Raw genomic sequence first — 13,741 nt, forward strand, 5'->3', positions numbered from 1 at the left:
ATATCACTGATTAAATAGACAAATTCTATTGTGCCTTGCATGCAATATAAGTATAAAAAATATATTTTATTAACATGTTGTGTACCGTTAGTCAATGGGTGTGGCGTTAGATGCACCAATAGCAAACAGGTATGAGATTCCATTACTGGTTATAGAGGAAACTAATGTGAACCTCCCATGTCCCCTGTAAATCAGACTCAACACATAGATGGACGTTGTGGGGATCCATTTCTCTCCGGAGTCGGTTGGATAGAAGATCCTACAGCCACTGTCAATTTGAAGGCAAACTGACATAATGCTTAGATTTGTCCCCTGCAGTAATCCTTGGCTATTGCAGTGTTCCATTAAAAAAAGAGCATCTGTGTCATTATTTCAACTTCTAACAATAATAATAATAATATTTTGTCATTTTGGACTATATTAATTGAGACAGTTTTATATCTTGTGTTCATTTCTGTTCTGCAACATAAAAACAATGATCAAGATTACACAATCCGTGACGTCACTGCTTTGGGTTTGCGTAGGCCTACAGTACATATTGCCATCTACTGGGCAGGTTGTGTTACTACATTTGATTCCCCTCAACTGTCACTCAGTGTGTAGAAGAGATTCCCATCTGAACAACATGCATCCAGGCTGCAGACCCACAGCAGATTGTCTGTCACTACAACTGGCCTGGCACTGAAATCAATACTACTGGCCGTGGAGAATCCCGACCACACACACACATCAACTCTTTGCATAATCCTAGCTCTCTTTCTTCCTTTCCTAGCTCCTTTTCCTAATTATTTTACCACCTCTATAAATTTGATAATGGAAGACATGTTGTTAAACCGTGGTACTAAGCATGCCAGTGTTACCAGTGTCTTACTGGGGGCCAGTTTCCTGGACCCAGAACACATCTTCTCAGGAAGACATTGTCCATAGATAATCCCAGTGGTTTCCCCAGTCAGTCAGTAAGACGGAGTAGCAGAAGCTGTGTTAGTGGAGTAGTGGTTGTAATGCATTAGATGATGAATAAGTTCTACAGGAGGAAGAAGACAGCTTCAGACACTACTGAAACAGCAGGAGGAGGAGCAGGAGGAAGAGGACAGCTTCAGACAATACTGAAACAGCAGGAGGAGCAGCAGCAGCAGGAGGAGGAAGAGGACAGCTTCAGACACTACTGAAACAGCAGGAGGAGGAAGAGTACCGCTTCAGACACTACTGAAACAGCAGGAGGAAAAGGTGCAGCAGCAGGAGGAGGTGGAGTAGGTGCAGAAGCAGGAGGAAAAGGTGCAGAAGCAGGAAGATAAAGAGCAGGAGCAGCAGGAGGAGTAACAGAAGGTATACTAGCAGGAGCAGCAGCAGGAGGAGTAACAGAAGGTATACTAGCAGGAGCAGCAGTAGGAGTATCACTACTAGCTTTGGGATTACCATTAGGAGTACCAGGAGGAGCAACGGGAGCAACAGGAGTAACAGAAGGCGTACTAGGAGGAGCAACAGGAGTAACAGAAGGCGTACTAGGAGGAGCAACAGGAGTAACAGAAGGCGTACTAGGAGGAGCAACAGGAGTAGGAGTAACAGAAGCTGTACAAGGAGGAACAACAGGAGTAGGAGTAACAGAAGCTGTACAAGGAGGAACAACAGGAGTAGGAGTAACAGAAGGCGTACCGGCAACAGTAGGAGTATCACTACTGGCTTTGGGAATACCAGCAGGAATAGTAGGAGTATCACTACTGGCTTTGGGAATACCAGCAGGAATAGTAGGAGTATCACTACTGGCTTTGGGAATACCAGCAGGAATAGTAGGAGTATCCCTACTGGCTTTGGGAATAACAGCAGGAATAGTAGGAGTATCCCTACTGGCTTTGGGAATACCAGCAGGAATAGTAGGAGTATCCCTACTGGCTTTGGGAAAACCAGCAGGAATAGCAGGAGTATCACTACTGGCTTTGGGAAAACCAGCAGGAATAGCAGGAGTATCACTACTGGCTTTGGGAAAACCAGCAGGAATAGTAGGAGTATCACTACTGGCTTTGGGAAAACCAGCAGGAATAGCAGAAGTATCACTACTGGCTTTGGGAAAACCAGCAGGAATAGCAGAAGTATCACTACTGGCTTTGGGAAAACCAGCAGGAATAGCAGGAGTAGCAGCAGTAACAGCAGTATCACTACTGGCTTTGGGAAAACCAGCAGGAATAGCAGGAGTAGCAGCAGTAACAGCAGTAGCATTTGCAGAGATTTTTCAAAAACGTACACCGAAATCTACAAGGAGCTGGGTGGAAAAGAGAAAGCCTCTGAAAAGGTAGTACAGAGCTGGTTAAACAACTATTAAACTACTTGAGAGGATATCGTTTTCAGAATTGTGTTTGTTTCTCTAGTTGAGACTAATGTAAAATGTACATGTTCAAATGATAAAAACATCAATATACCTTTATGGAAGGAACTTGAGTACTTATTAAAATCAGTCTCCCTCTTATTTATCGTCATACTTTTTTTTAACGGGACCCCCAAAAAACGTGTTCTTACAGTTACAATGTAAATGTTACTCTTATGTTTGTGTTGTGAAACATGGGTCATTTCATGGCGTTTTTAAAATAACATTACATTTCATTTGTCTATTGTGCCTTGCATGCATTTTAAATAGCACATATTTTATTGTACCATTTTTAAAATGGGTGTGGCGTTAGATGCACCATGATCAAACATGTATGAGATTCCATTACGGGTTAACGTTATACAGGAAATAAATGTGAACCTCCCATGTCCCCTGTATTCAGACTCAATGCGTTGACAGAAAATCGACTTTGTGGGGATTCATTTCGTTTGGATAGAAGATCCTACAGCCACTTTGTTCATTTGAAGACAGAGGTAACGTTTAGATGTGTCATCTGCTCCCGCGGTAACCATAGGCTACTGCAGCGTTCCATAAAAATAATATATTTAAACTTAACAATAATACTGTGTCATTTAGGATCATATTGAGACAGTTGTATATCTTGTTCATGCTGTACTGCAACATACAAAAATAAATCAAGATTACACAATCCGTGATGTCACTACTTTCAGTTTGAATAGGCCTACGATACATCTTGCCATCTACTGGGCAGGTTATGTTACTACATTGGATACTCCTCATCATGTCGAAGAGATGGCTGTGACGTGGAACACATTGTTAAAGTAACTTAAAGTGTAAATCGATATGATTACTATAGGATGGTCAAAGATGTTTGTAATTTCAGAGCGTCCACCAGGAGAAAGATATGGCATCGTCAGTTTAGACGGCACAGTGATTCTGGTTAATCAGCTGTTGTTTGCTAGGGATGGAGCAAAAGTGTGACCCCAATCAGGCCCTCGAGGACTGGAGTCGCCCACTCCGTTGATCTACACTACACACACTTGTTTTGTCACAATCTGAAACTAGGCTGACGATCACAATTTATCAACCAGGAAATGGCAGAGTGATATCTGTATAGTGTACCTTCAAAGTCTGTCTGTAACTGTTTCTTCTATAGTGTCTGAAGAACCAAATAACTCTGATCTGAGGATTGTTCTGCTTGGTCCAGTCGGAGCAGGGAAGAGTGCCACAGGAATTACCATCCTTGGGAGAGAGGCCTTTAAAGTGGACTCAGTCACCAAGGCATGCGAGAAACAGAGTAGGGAGGCAAATGGGAGGAAGATTGAAGTGTTGGACACCCCAGGACTCGGCGAGGACAGGAGAAGCGAGATAGCCAGATGCATCATGGACAAGACAGTCCTGGGTCCCCGTGTGTTCCTGCTGGTGATTCGGCTGGGGGTAAGGTTGACAGAGGACGAGAGGAACACTGTGAAGTGGATCCAGCGGACCGTCGGACAAGATGCCTCAGACTACACCATGATATTAGTCACCTGTGCAGATTCACCCCGACTCAGAGGAAACACAGTGAATGACTACGTGAAACAGAACCAAAACCTACAGACACTCATCGACAGCTGTGGAGGCAGATATCACTCATTTAATAATGACGATAGGGAGGCCCACAATCAGGTCACAGAGCTGCTGGAGAAGATAGAAGAGATGGTGGAGGGGAATAAAGTGGGGCACTACACCAACGAGATGGAGCAGAACGCTCAGAGTGACATCACAGCCCAGATGGAGCAGAACGCTCAGAGTGACATCACAGCCCAGATGGACCAGAACGCTCAGAGTGACATCACAGCTCAGATGGAGCAGAACGCTCAGAGTTACATCACAGCCCAGATGGAGCAGAACGCTCAGAGTGACATCACAGCCCAGATGGAGCAGAATGCTCAGAGTGACATCACAGCCCAGATGGAGCAGAACGCTCAGAGTGACATCACAGCTCAGATGGAGCAGAATGCTCAGAGTGAGATCACAGCCCAGATGGACCAGAACGCTCAGAGTGACATCACAGCCCAGATGGACCAGAATGTTCAGAGTGACATCACAGCCCAGAAGATAAAGAGCAGGTCTACAACTTGGGGCGCTACAGCAGCAGCTCTTCTGGCGGCAGCCATTACATTGTTAATACTCTCAGGAGTAGTGAGAGTAGCGGGACCAACAGACCTAGCGGAACCAACAGTAGCAACCGGACCAGCATTGGGAATAGCAAAGCTAGCGAGATCAAGAGGAAGAGCCGGACCAGCATTGGTAGTACCAACAGAAGTAACGCGAGTAGCAACCGGACCAGCATTGGTAGTACCAACAGAAGTAACTCGAGCAGCAGTCAGACCAGCATTGGTAGTACCAACAGAAGTAACGCGAGCAGCAGTCGGACCAGCATTGGTAGTACCAACAAAAGTAACGCGAGCAGCAGTCGGACCAGCATTGGTAGTACCAACAGAAGTAACGCGAGCAGCAGTCGGACCAGCATTGGTAGTACCAACAGAAGTAACGCGAGCAGCAGTCGGACCAGCATTGGTAGTACCAACAGAAGTAACGCGAGCAGCAGTCGGACCAGCATTGGTAGTACCAACAGAAGTAACGCGAGCAGCAGTCGGACCAGCATTGGAAGAAATAAAAGGAGTATTGGGAGTACTAGTAGGAGTAGCAGGCGTAGCATTGGTAGCACTCGCAGGGGTAGATGGACTAGCATTGGTAGTAGCAGCAGGTATGGCAGGAGTAGCAGGGTCAGCAGTAGGAGTTGCAGGACAAGCATTGGGAGTACCAGCAGGAGTAGCAGGGTCAGCAGTAGGAGTTGCAGGACTAGCATTGGGAGTACCAGCAGGAGTAGCAGGGTCAGCAGTAGGAGTTGCAGGACAAGCATTGGGAGTACCAGCAGGAGTAGCAGGGTCAGCAGTAGGAGTTGCAGGACTAGCATTGGGAGTACCAGCAGGAGTAGCAGGGTCAGCAGTAGGAGTTGCAGGACTAGCATTGGGAGTAGCAGCAGGAGTAGCAGGGTCAGCAGTAGGAGTTGCAGGACTAGCATTGGGAGTACCAGCAGGAGTAGCAGGGTCAGCAGTAGGAGTTGCAGGACTAGCATTGGGAGTACCAGCAGGAGTAGCAGGGTCAGCAGTAGGAGTTGCAGGACTAGCATTGGGAGTACCAGCAGGAGTAGCAGGGTCAGCAGTAGGAGTTGCAGGACAAGCATTGGGAGTACCAGCAGGAGTAGCAGGGTCAGCAGTAGGAGTTGCAGGACTAGCATTGGGAGTACCAGCAGGAGTAGCAGGGTCAGCAGTAGGAGTTGCAGGACTAGCATTGGGAGTACCAGCAGGAGTAGCAGGGTCAGCAGTAGGAGTTGCAGGACTAGCATTGGGAGTACCAGCAGGTATGGCAGGAGTAGCAGGGTCAGCAGTAGGAGTTGCAGGACTAGCATTGGGAGTACCAGCAGGAGTAGCAGGGTCAGCAGTAGGAGTTGCAGGACTAGCATTGGGAGTACCAGCAGGAGTAGCAGGGTCAGCAGTAGGAGTTGCAGGACTAGCATTGGGAGTACCAGCAGGAGTAGCAGGGTCAGCAGTAGGAGTTGCAGGACTAGCATTGGGAGTAGCAGCAGGAGTAGCAGGGTCAGCAGTAGGAGTTGCAGGACTAGCATTGGGAGTACCAGCAGGAGTAGCAGGGTCAGCAGTAGGAGTTGCAGGACTAGCATTGGGAGTACCAGCAGGAGTAGCAGGGTCAGCAGTAGGAGTTGCAGGACTAGCATTGGGAGTACCAGCAGGAGTAGCAGGGTCAGCAGTAGGAGTTGCAGGACTAGCATTGGGAGTACCAGCAGGAGTAGCAGGGTCAGCAGTAGGAGTTGCAGGACTAGCATTGGGAGTACCAGCAGGAGTAGCAGGGTCAGCAGTAGGAGTTGCAGGACTAGCATTGGGAGTACCAGCAGGAGTAGCAGGGTCAGCAGTAGGAGTTGCAGGACTAGCATTGGGAGTACCAGCAGGAGTAGCAGGGTCAGCAGTAGGAGTTGCAGGACTAGCATTGGGAGTAGCAGCAGGAGTAGCAGGGTCAGCAGTAGGAGTTGCAGGACTAGCATTGGGAGTACCAGCAGGAGTAGCAGGGTCAGCAGTAGGAGTTGCAGGACTAGCATTGGGAGTACCAGCAGGAGTAGCAGGGTCAGCAGTAGGAGTTGCAGGACTAGCATTGGGAGTACCAGCAGGAGTAGCAGGGTCAGCAGTAGGAGTTGCAGGACTAGCATTGGGAGTACCAGCAGGAGTAGCAGGGTCAGCAGTAGGAGTTGCAGGACTAGCATTGGGAGTAGCAGCAGGAGTAGCAGGGTCAGCAGTAGGAGTTGCAGGACTAGCATTGGGAGTACCAGCAGGAGTAGCAGGGTCAGCAGTAGGAGTTGCAGGACTAGCATTGGGAGTACCAGCAGGAGTAGCAGGGTCAGCAGTAGGAGTTGCAGGACTAGCATTGGGAGTAGCAGCAGGAGTAGCAGGGTCAGCAGTAGGAGTTGCAGGACAAGCATTGGGAGTAGCAGCAGGAGTAGCAGGGTCAGCAGTAGGAGTTGCAGGACTAGCATTGGGAGTAGCAGCAGGAGTAGCAGGGTCAGCAGTAGGAGTTGCAGGACAAGCATTGGGAGTAGCAGCAGGAGTAGCAGGGTCAGCAGTAGGAGTTGCAGGACTAGCATTGGGAGTACCAGCAGGAGTAGCAATAATAGCAGGAACAGGAGTAGCGGGACTGGCAGGAGTAGAATTAGCAAAGAACTTCCAATGGTATCACAATAGACAGCATAATGGACAGGAGAGGGGTGGAAAACAGAAAGCCTCCTAAGATAAGTACAGATCTGGTTACCACAAATAACTTCCAATGGTATCACAATAGACAGCATAATGGACAGGAGAGGGGTGGAAAACAGAAAGCCTCCTAAGATAAGTACAGATCTGGTTACCACAAAGAACTTCCAATGGTATCACAATAGACAGCATAATGGACAGGAGAGGGGTGGAAAACAGAAAGCCTCCTAAGATAAGTACAGATCTGGTTACCACAAAGAACTTCCAATGGTATCACAATAGACAGCATAATGGACAGGAGAGGGGTGGAAAACAGAAAGCCTCCTAAGATAAGTACAGATCTGGTTACCACAAAGAAATTCCTAGATGGGATAGTTCTGAAGTGTAAAATAGATTAAAGTCTGGGCGGGATGGCTGAGAGGTAACACAGTGGGTATGTCTGCATGAACAGAAAGAGAGGGTGGACCTTTGACCTTTTATTGAATAGATATGTATCTTTGGTCTTCGTATTGTTCAGACGGTGTAACTGTTAACAAAATGATGGCAATGTCAAGGAACAAACAAAAACACAATGTTGATGCAAAACAGAAGCACCTGGTAAATAAAAGGGCAAACATAGCCAAATGAAGGACTCCGCATGCTAGTGTTACAAAATGAGCCAATAAGAGAAGTGCACAACAACCAAACAGGAAGAAAATATCAATCTACATACCTTGGCCAACCGCTCACAGGCCAACCGCTCACCACAGGCAGACCGCTCACCACAGGCAGAACGCTCACCACAGGCAAACCGCTCACCACAGGCAAACAGCTCACCACAGGCAAACCGCTCACCACAGGCAAACCGCTCACCACAGGCAAACCGCTCACCACAGGCAAACCGCTCACCACAGGCAAACCGCTCACCACAGGCAAACCGCTCACCACAGGCAAACCGCTCACCACAGGCAAACAGCTCACCACAGGCAAACCGCTCACCACAGGCAAACCGCTCACCACAGGCAAACCGCTCACCACAGGCAAACCGCTCACCACAGGCAAACAGCTCACCACAGGCAAACCGCTCACCACAGGCAAACCGCTCACCACAGGCAAACCGCTCACCACAGGCAAACCGCTCACCACAGGCAAACCGCTCACCACAGGCAAACCGCTCACCACAGGCAAACCGCTCACCACAGGCAAATGCACCTCTGAGTGGCCTGTGCTGTTTGGTTGAGAGATAACTAATGACTGCATGTAATTTAAAGGGATAGCCCCACCTCTTTCAGGTGGTGGCGATCTAGTTGATTAGTTGTGTGTGTCGACCAATGAGAAGCAGGCTCCCCTCCTACTCGGGAGGGGTTTCGTACAAGTACTTGTTTCTCTTGGAAGAAACATCTAAATGCTTTTTAAAAAAAGTGTTGAAACCATGATCTTACGGTCATATCCCGTTGAGTATTGTTGGTCTATTGCCCTTTCATTTTTTAAATTTTTTATCTTCACCATTTTTTATGGGATGTTTAGGGATCAAACTAAATGTGTTCTTACAGTTTCAATGTATACACTATTACTATCATGTCTGTGTTGTGAAACATGGGTCAATTCATGGTGTTTTTATAGTAACCCATGAAGGATGTTTAACCGACTCTATTCTGTCCCTGTGTACCTTGCATGCATGTAAGAACATAAAACACCAACTATTTTTTTTATTTTTTTTTTTTACCCCTTTTTCTCCCCATTTCGTGGTATCCAATTGTTGTAGTAGCTACTATCTTGTCTCATCGCTACAACTCCCGTACGGGCTCGGGAGAGACGAAGGTTGAAAGTCACGCGTTCTCCGATACACAACCCAACCAGCCGCACTGCTTCTTAACACAGCGCGCATCCAACCCGGAAGCCAGCTGCACCAATGTGTTGGAGGCTACACCGTGCAACTGGCAACCTTGGTTAGCGCGCACTGCGCCCGGAGTCGCTGGTGCGCGATGAGACAAGGACATCCCTACCGACCAAGCCCTCCCTAACCCGGACTACGCTAGGCCAATTGTGCGTCGCCCCACGGACCTCCCGGTCGCGGCCGGTTACGACAGAGCCTGGGCACGAACCCAGGGACTCTGATGGCACAGCTGGCGCTGTGGTACAGCGCCCTTAACCCCTGCGCCAAACACCAACTATTTGATGGATATTTTCATTGCCGTTTTGTTAAACTAAAGTGGTTATTCCAAGGAGAATTTGATTTATTTATGTACTGCTGTCTGCTGTCTAAAGATGGCGCCAACATAGAGGGCCGCCTCACTTCTAGTTCTTAGGAAACTTTGCAGTATTTTTTTTTTACATTGTTAGCCAAGAAAATGTTATGTGTTATTACATACAACTGGGAATAACTATTTTTCACAAGCATTTCGCTACATAACATCTGCTAAACACGTGTATGTTCACCAATAAAATTTGATTTGGTCATGTAATATTTTTGTGATTATTGAGTCGGCCATTTATCCAGGACAACTGGCTTTTACAAATCTGGCATGGGTCCTCAGATCTTCAAACGGTTCTACAGCTGCACCATCGAGAGCATCCTGACCGGTTGCATCACTACCTGGTATGGCGACTGCTCGGCCTCCGACCGCAAGGCACTACAGAGGGTAGTGCGCACTACAGAGGGTAGTGCGCACTACAGAGGGTAGTGCGTACTACAGAGGGTAGTGCGTACTACAGAGGGTAGTGCGGACTACAGAGGGTAGTGCGGACTACAGAGGGTAGTGCGTACTACAGAGGGTAGTGCGGACTACAGAGGGTAGTGCGTACTACAGAGGGTAGTGCGTACTACAGAGGGTAGTGCGGACTACAGAGGGTAGTGCGGACTACAGAGGGTAGTGCGTACTACAGAGGGTAGTGCGTACTACAGAGGGTAGTGCGTACTACAGAGGGTAGTGCGTACTACAGAGGGTAGTGTGGACTACAGAGGGTAGTGCATACTACAGAGGGTAGTGCGGACTACAGAGGGTAGTGTGGACTACAGAGGGTAGTGCGTACTACAGAGGGTAGTGTGGACTACAGAGGGTAGTGCGTACTACAGAGGGTAGTGCGGACTACAGAGGGTAGTGCGGACTACAGAGGGTAGTGCGGACTACAGAGGGTAGTGCGGACTACAGAGGGTAGTGCGTACTACAGAGGGTAGTGCGTACTACAGAGGGTAGTGTGGACTACAGAGGGTAGTGCGGACTACAGAGGGTAGTGCGTACTACAGAGGGTAGTGCGTACTACAGAGGGTAGTGCGGACTACAGAGGGTAGTGCGGACTACAGAGGGTAGTGCGGACTACAGAGGGTAGTGCGGACTACAGAGGGTAGTGCGTACTAAAGAGGGTAGTGCGTACTACAGAGGGTAGTGCGTACTACAGAGGGTAGTGTGTACTACAGATGGTAGTGCGGACTACAGAGGGTAGGGCCTACTACAGAGGGTAGTGTGTACTACAGAGGGTAGTGTGTACTACAGAGGGTAGTGTGTACTACAGAGGGTAGTGTGTACTACAGAGGGTAGTGTGGACTACAGAGGGTAGTGTGTACTACAGAGGGTAGTGCGGACTACAGAGGGTAGTGTGTACTACAGAGGGTAGTGCGGACTACAGAGGGTAGTGCCTACTACAGAGGGTAGTGCCTACTACAGAGGGTAGTGTGTACTACAGAGGGTAGTGTGTACTACAGAGGGTAGTGTGTACTACAGAGGGTAGTGTGTACTACAGAGGGTAGTGTGTACTACAGAGGGTAGTGCCTACTACAGAGGGTAGTGTGTACTACAGAGGGTAGTGTGTACTACAGAGGGTAGTGTGTACCACAGAGGGTAGTGCCTACTAAAGAGGGTAGTGCGTACTACAGAGGGTAGTGTGTACTACAGAGGGTAGTGTGTACTACAGAGGGTAGTGCCTACTACAGAGGGTAGTGTGTACTACAGAGGGTAGTGCGGACTACAGAGGGTAGTGCGGACTACAGAGGGTAGTGTGGACTACAGAGGGTAGTGCGGACTACAGAGGGTAGTGCGTACCACAGAGGGTAGTGCGTACCACAGAGGGTAGTGTGGACTACAGAGGGTAGTGCGGACTACAGAGGGTAGTGCGTACTACAGAGGGTAGTGCGGACTACAGAGGGTAGTGCGTACTACAGAGGGTAGTGCGGACTACAGAGGGTAGTGCGGACTACAGAGGGTAGTGCGGACTACAGAGGGTAGTGCGGACTACATGGGGTAGTGCGGACTACAGAGGGTAGTGCGGACTACAGAGGGTAGTGCCTACTACAGAGGGTAGTGCGGACTACAGAGGGTAGTGTGGACTACAGAGGGTAGTGCGTACTACAGAGGGTAGTGCGTACTACAGAGGGTAGTGCGGACTACAGAGGGTAGTGCGGACTACAGAGGGTAGTGTGGACTACAGAGGGTAGTGCGGACTACAGAGGGTAGTGCGGACTACAGAGGGTAGTGCGGACTACAGAGGGTAGTGCGTACTACAGAGGGTAGTGCGTACTACAGAGGGTAGTGCCTACTACAGAGGGTAGTGTGTACTACAGAGGGTAGTGCGGACTACAAAGGGTAGTGCGGACTACAGAGGGTAGTGTGTACTACAGAGGGTAGTGCGGACTACAGAGGGTAGTGCGGACTACAGAGGGTAGTGCGGACTACAGAGGGTAGTGCGGACTACAGAGGGTAGTGCGGACTACAGAGGGTAGTGCGTACTACAGAGGGTAGTGCGTACTACAGAGGGTAGTGTGGACTACAGAGGGTAGTGCGTACTACAGAGGGTAGTGTGGACTACAGAGGGTAGTGTGGACTACAGAGGGTAGTGCGGACTACAGAGGGTAGTGCGGACTACAGAGGGTAGTGCGGACTACAGAGGGTAGTGCGTACTACAGAGGGTAGTGCGGACTACAGAGGGTAGTGCGGACTACAGAGGGTAGTGCGGACTACAGAGGGTAGTGCGTACTACAGAGGGTAGTGCGGACTACAGAGGGTAGTGCGGACTACAGAGGGTAGTGCGTACTACAGAGGGTAGTGCGTACTACAGAGGGTAGTGCGGACTACAGAGGGTAGTGCGTACTACAGAGGGTAGTGCGGACTACAGAGGGTAGTGCGGACTACAGAGGGTAGTGCGGACTACAGAGGGTAGTGTGGACTACAGAGGGTAGTGTGGACTACAGAGGGTAGTGCATACTACAGAGGGTAGTGCGTACTACAGAGGGTAGTGCGTACTACAGAGGGTAGTGTGGACTACAGAGGGTAGTGTGGACTACAGAGGGTAGTGTGGACTACAGAGGGTAGTGCGGACTACAGAGGGTAGTGCGGACTACAGAGGGTAGTGCGGACTACAGAGGGTAGTGCGTACTACAGAGGGTAGTGCGTACTACAGAGGGTAGTGCGTACTACAGAGGGTAGGGTATTTCATATGTTGGTAACCATTTTCTAAAAGCACTAAAGGCACAAGAGGCAGTGATGTATCATGAGTGTGTCTGATGCATCATGAATACAGCACTGCCTCGTCTGCCTGATGCATCATGAATACAGCACTGCCTCGTCTGCCTGATGTATCATGAATACAGCACTGCCTCATCTGCCTGATGCATCATGAATACAGCACTGCCTCATCTGCCTGATGCATCATGAATACAGCACTGCCTCGTGTGCCTGATGCATCATGAATACAGCACTGCCTCATCTGCCTGATGCATCATGAATACAGCACTGCCTCATCTGCCTGATGCATCATGAATACAGCACTGCCTCGTGTGCCTGATGCATCATGAATACAGCACTGCCTCATCTGCCTGATGCATCATGAATACAGCACTGCCTCATCTGCCTGATGCATCATGAATACAGCACTGCCTCGTCTGCCTGATGCATCATGAATACAGCACTTCCTCGTCTGCCTGATGTATCATGAATACAGCACTGCCTCATCTGCCTGATGCATCATGAATACAGCACTGCCTCATCTGCCTGATGCATCATGAATACAGCACTGCCTCATCTGCCTGATGCATCATGAATACAGCACTGCCTCATCTGCCTGATGCATCATGAATACAGCACTGCCTCGTCTGCCTGATGTATCATGAATACAGCACTGCCTCGTGTGCCTGATGCATCATGAATACAGCACTGCCTCGTCTGCCTGATGCATCATGAATACAGCACTGCCTCGTCTGCCTGATGCATCATGAATACAGCACTGCCTCGTCTGCCTGATGTATCATGAATACAGCACTGCCTCGTGTGTCTGATGCATCATGAATACAGCACTGCCTCGTGTGTCTGATGCATCATGAATACAGCACTGCCTCGTGTGCCTGATGCATCATGAATACAGCACTGCCTCGTGTGCCTGATGCATCATGAATACAGCACTGCCTCGTCTGCCTGATGCATCATGAATACAGCACTGCCTCATCTGCCTGATGCATCATGAATACAGCACTGCCTCATCTGCCTGATGCATCATGAATACAGCACTGCCTCGTCTGCCTGATGCATCATGAATACAGCACTGCCTCGTCTGCCTGATGTATCATGAATACAGCACTGCCTCATCTGCCTGATGCATCATGAATACAGCACTGCCTCATCTGCCT

This window comes from Oncorhynchus mykiss, chromosome 13 (genome assembly GCF_057628025.1).
Source record: "Oncorhynchus mykiss isolate SJ-2025 chromosome 13, ASM5762802v1, whole genome shotgun sequence".
NCBI classification, from domain to species: Eukaryota; Metazoa; Chordata; class Actinopteri; order Salmoniformes; family Salmonidae; genus Oncorhynchus; species Oncorhynchus mykiss.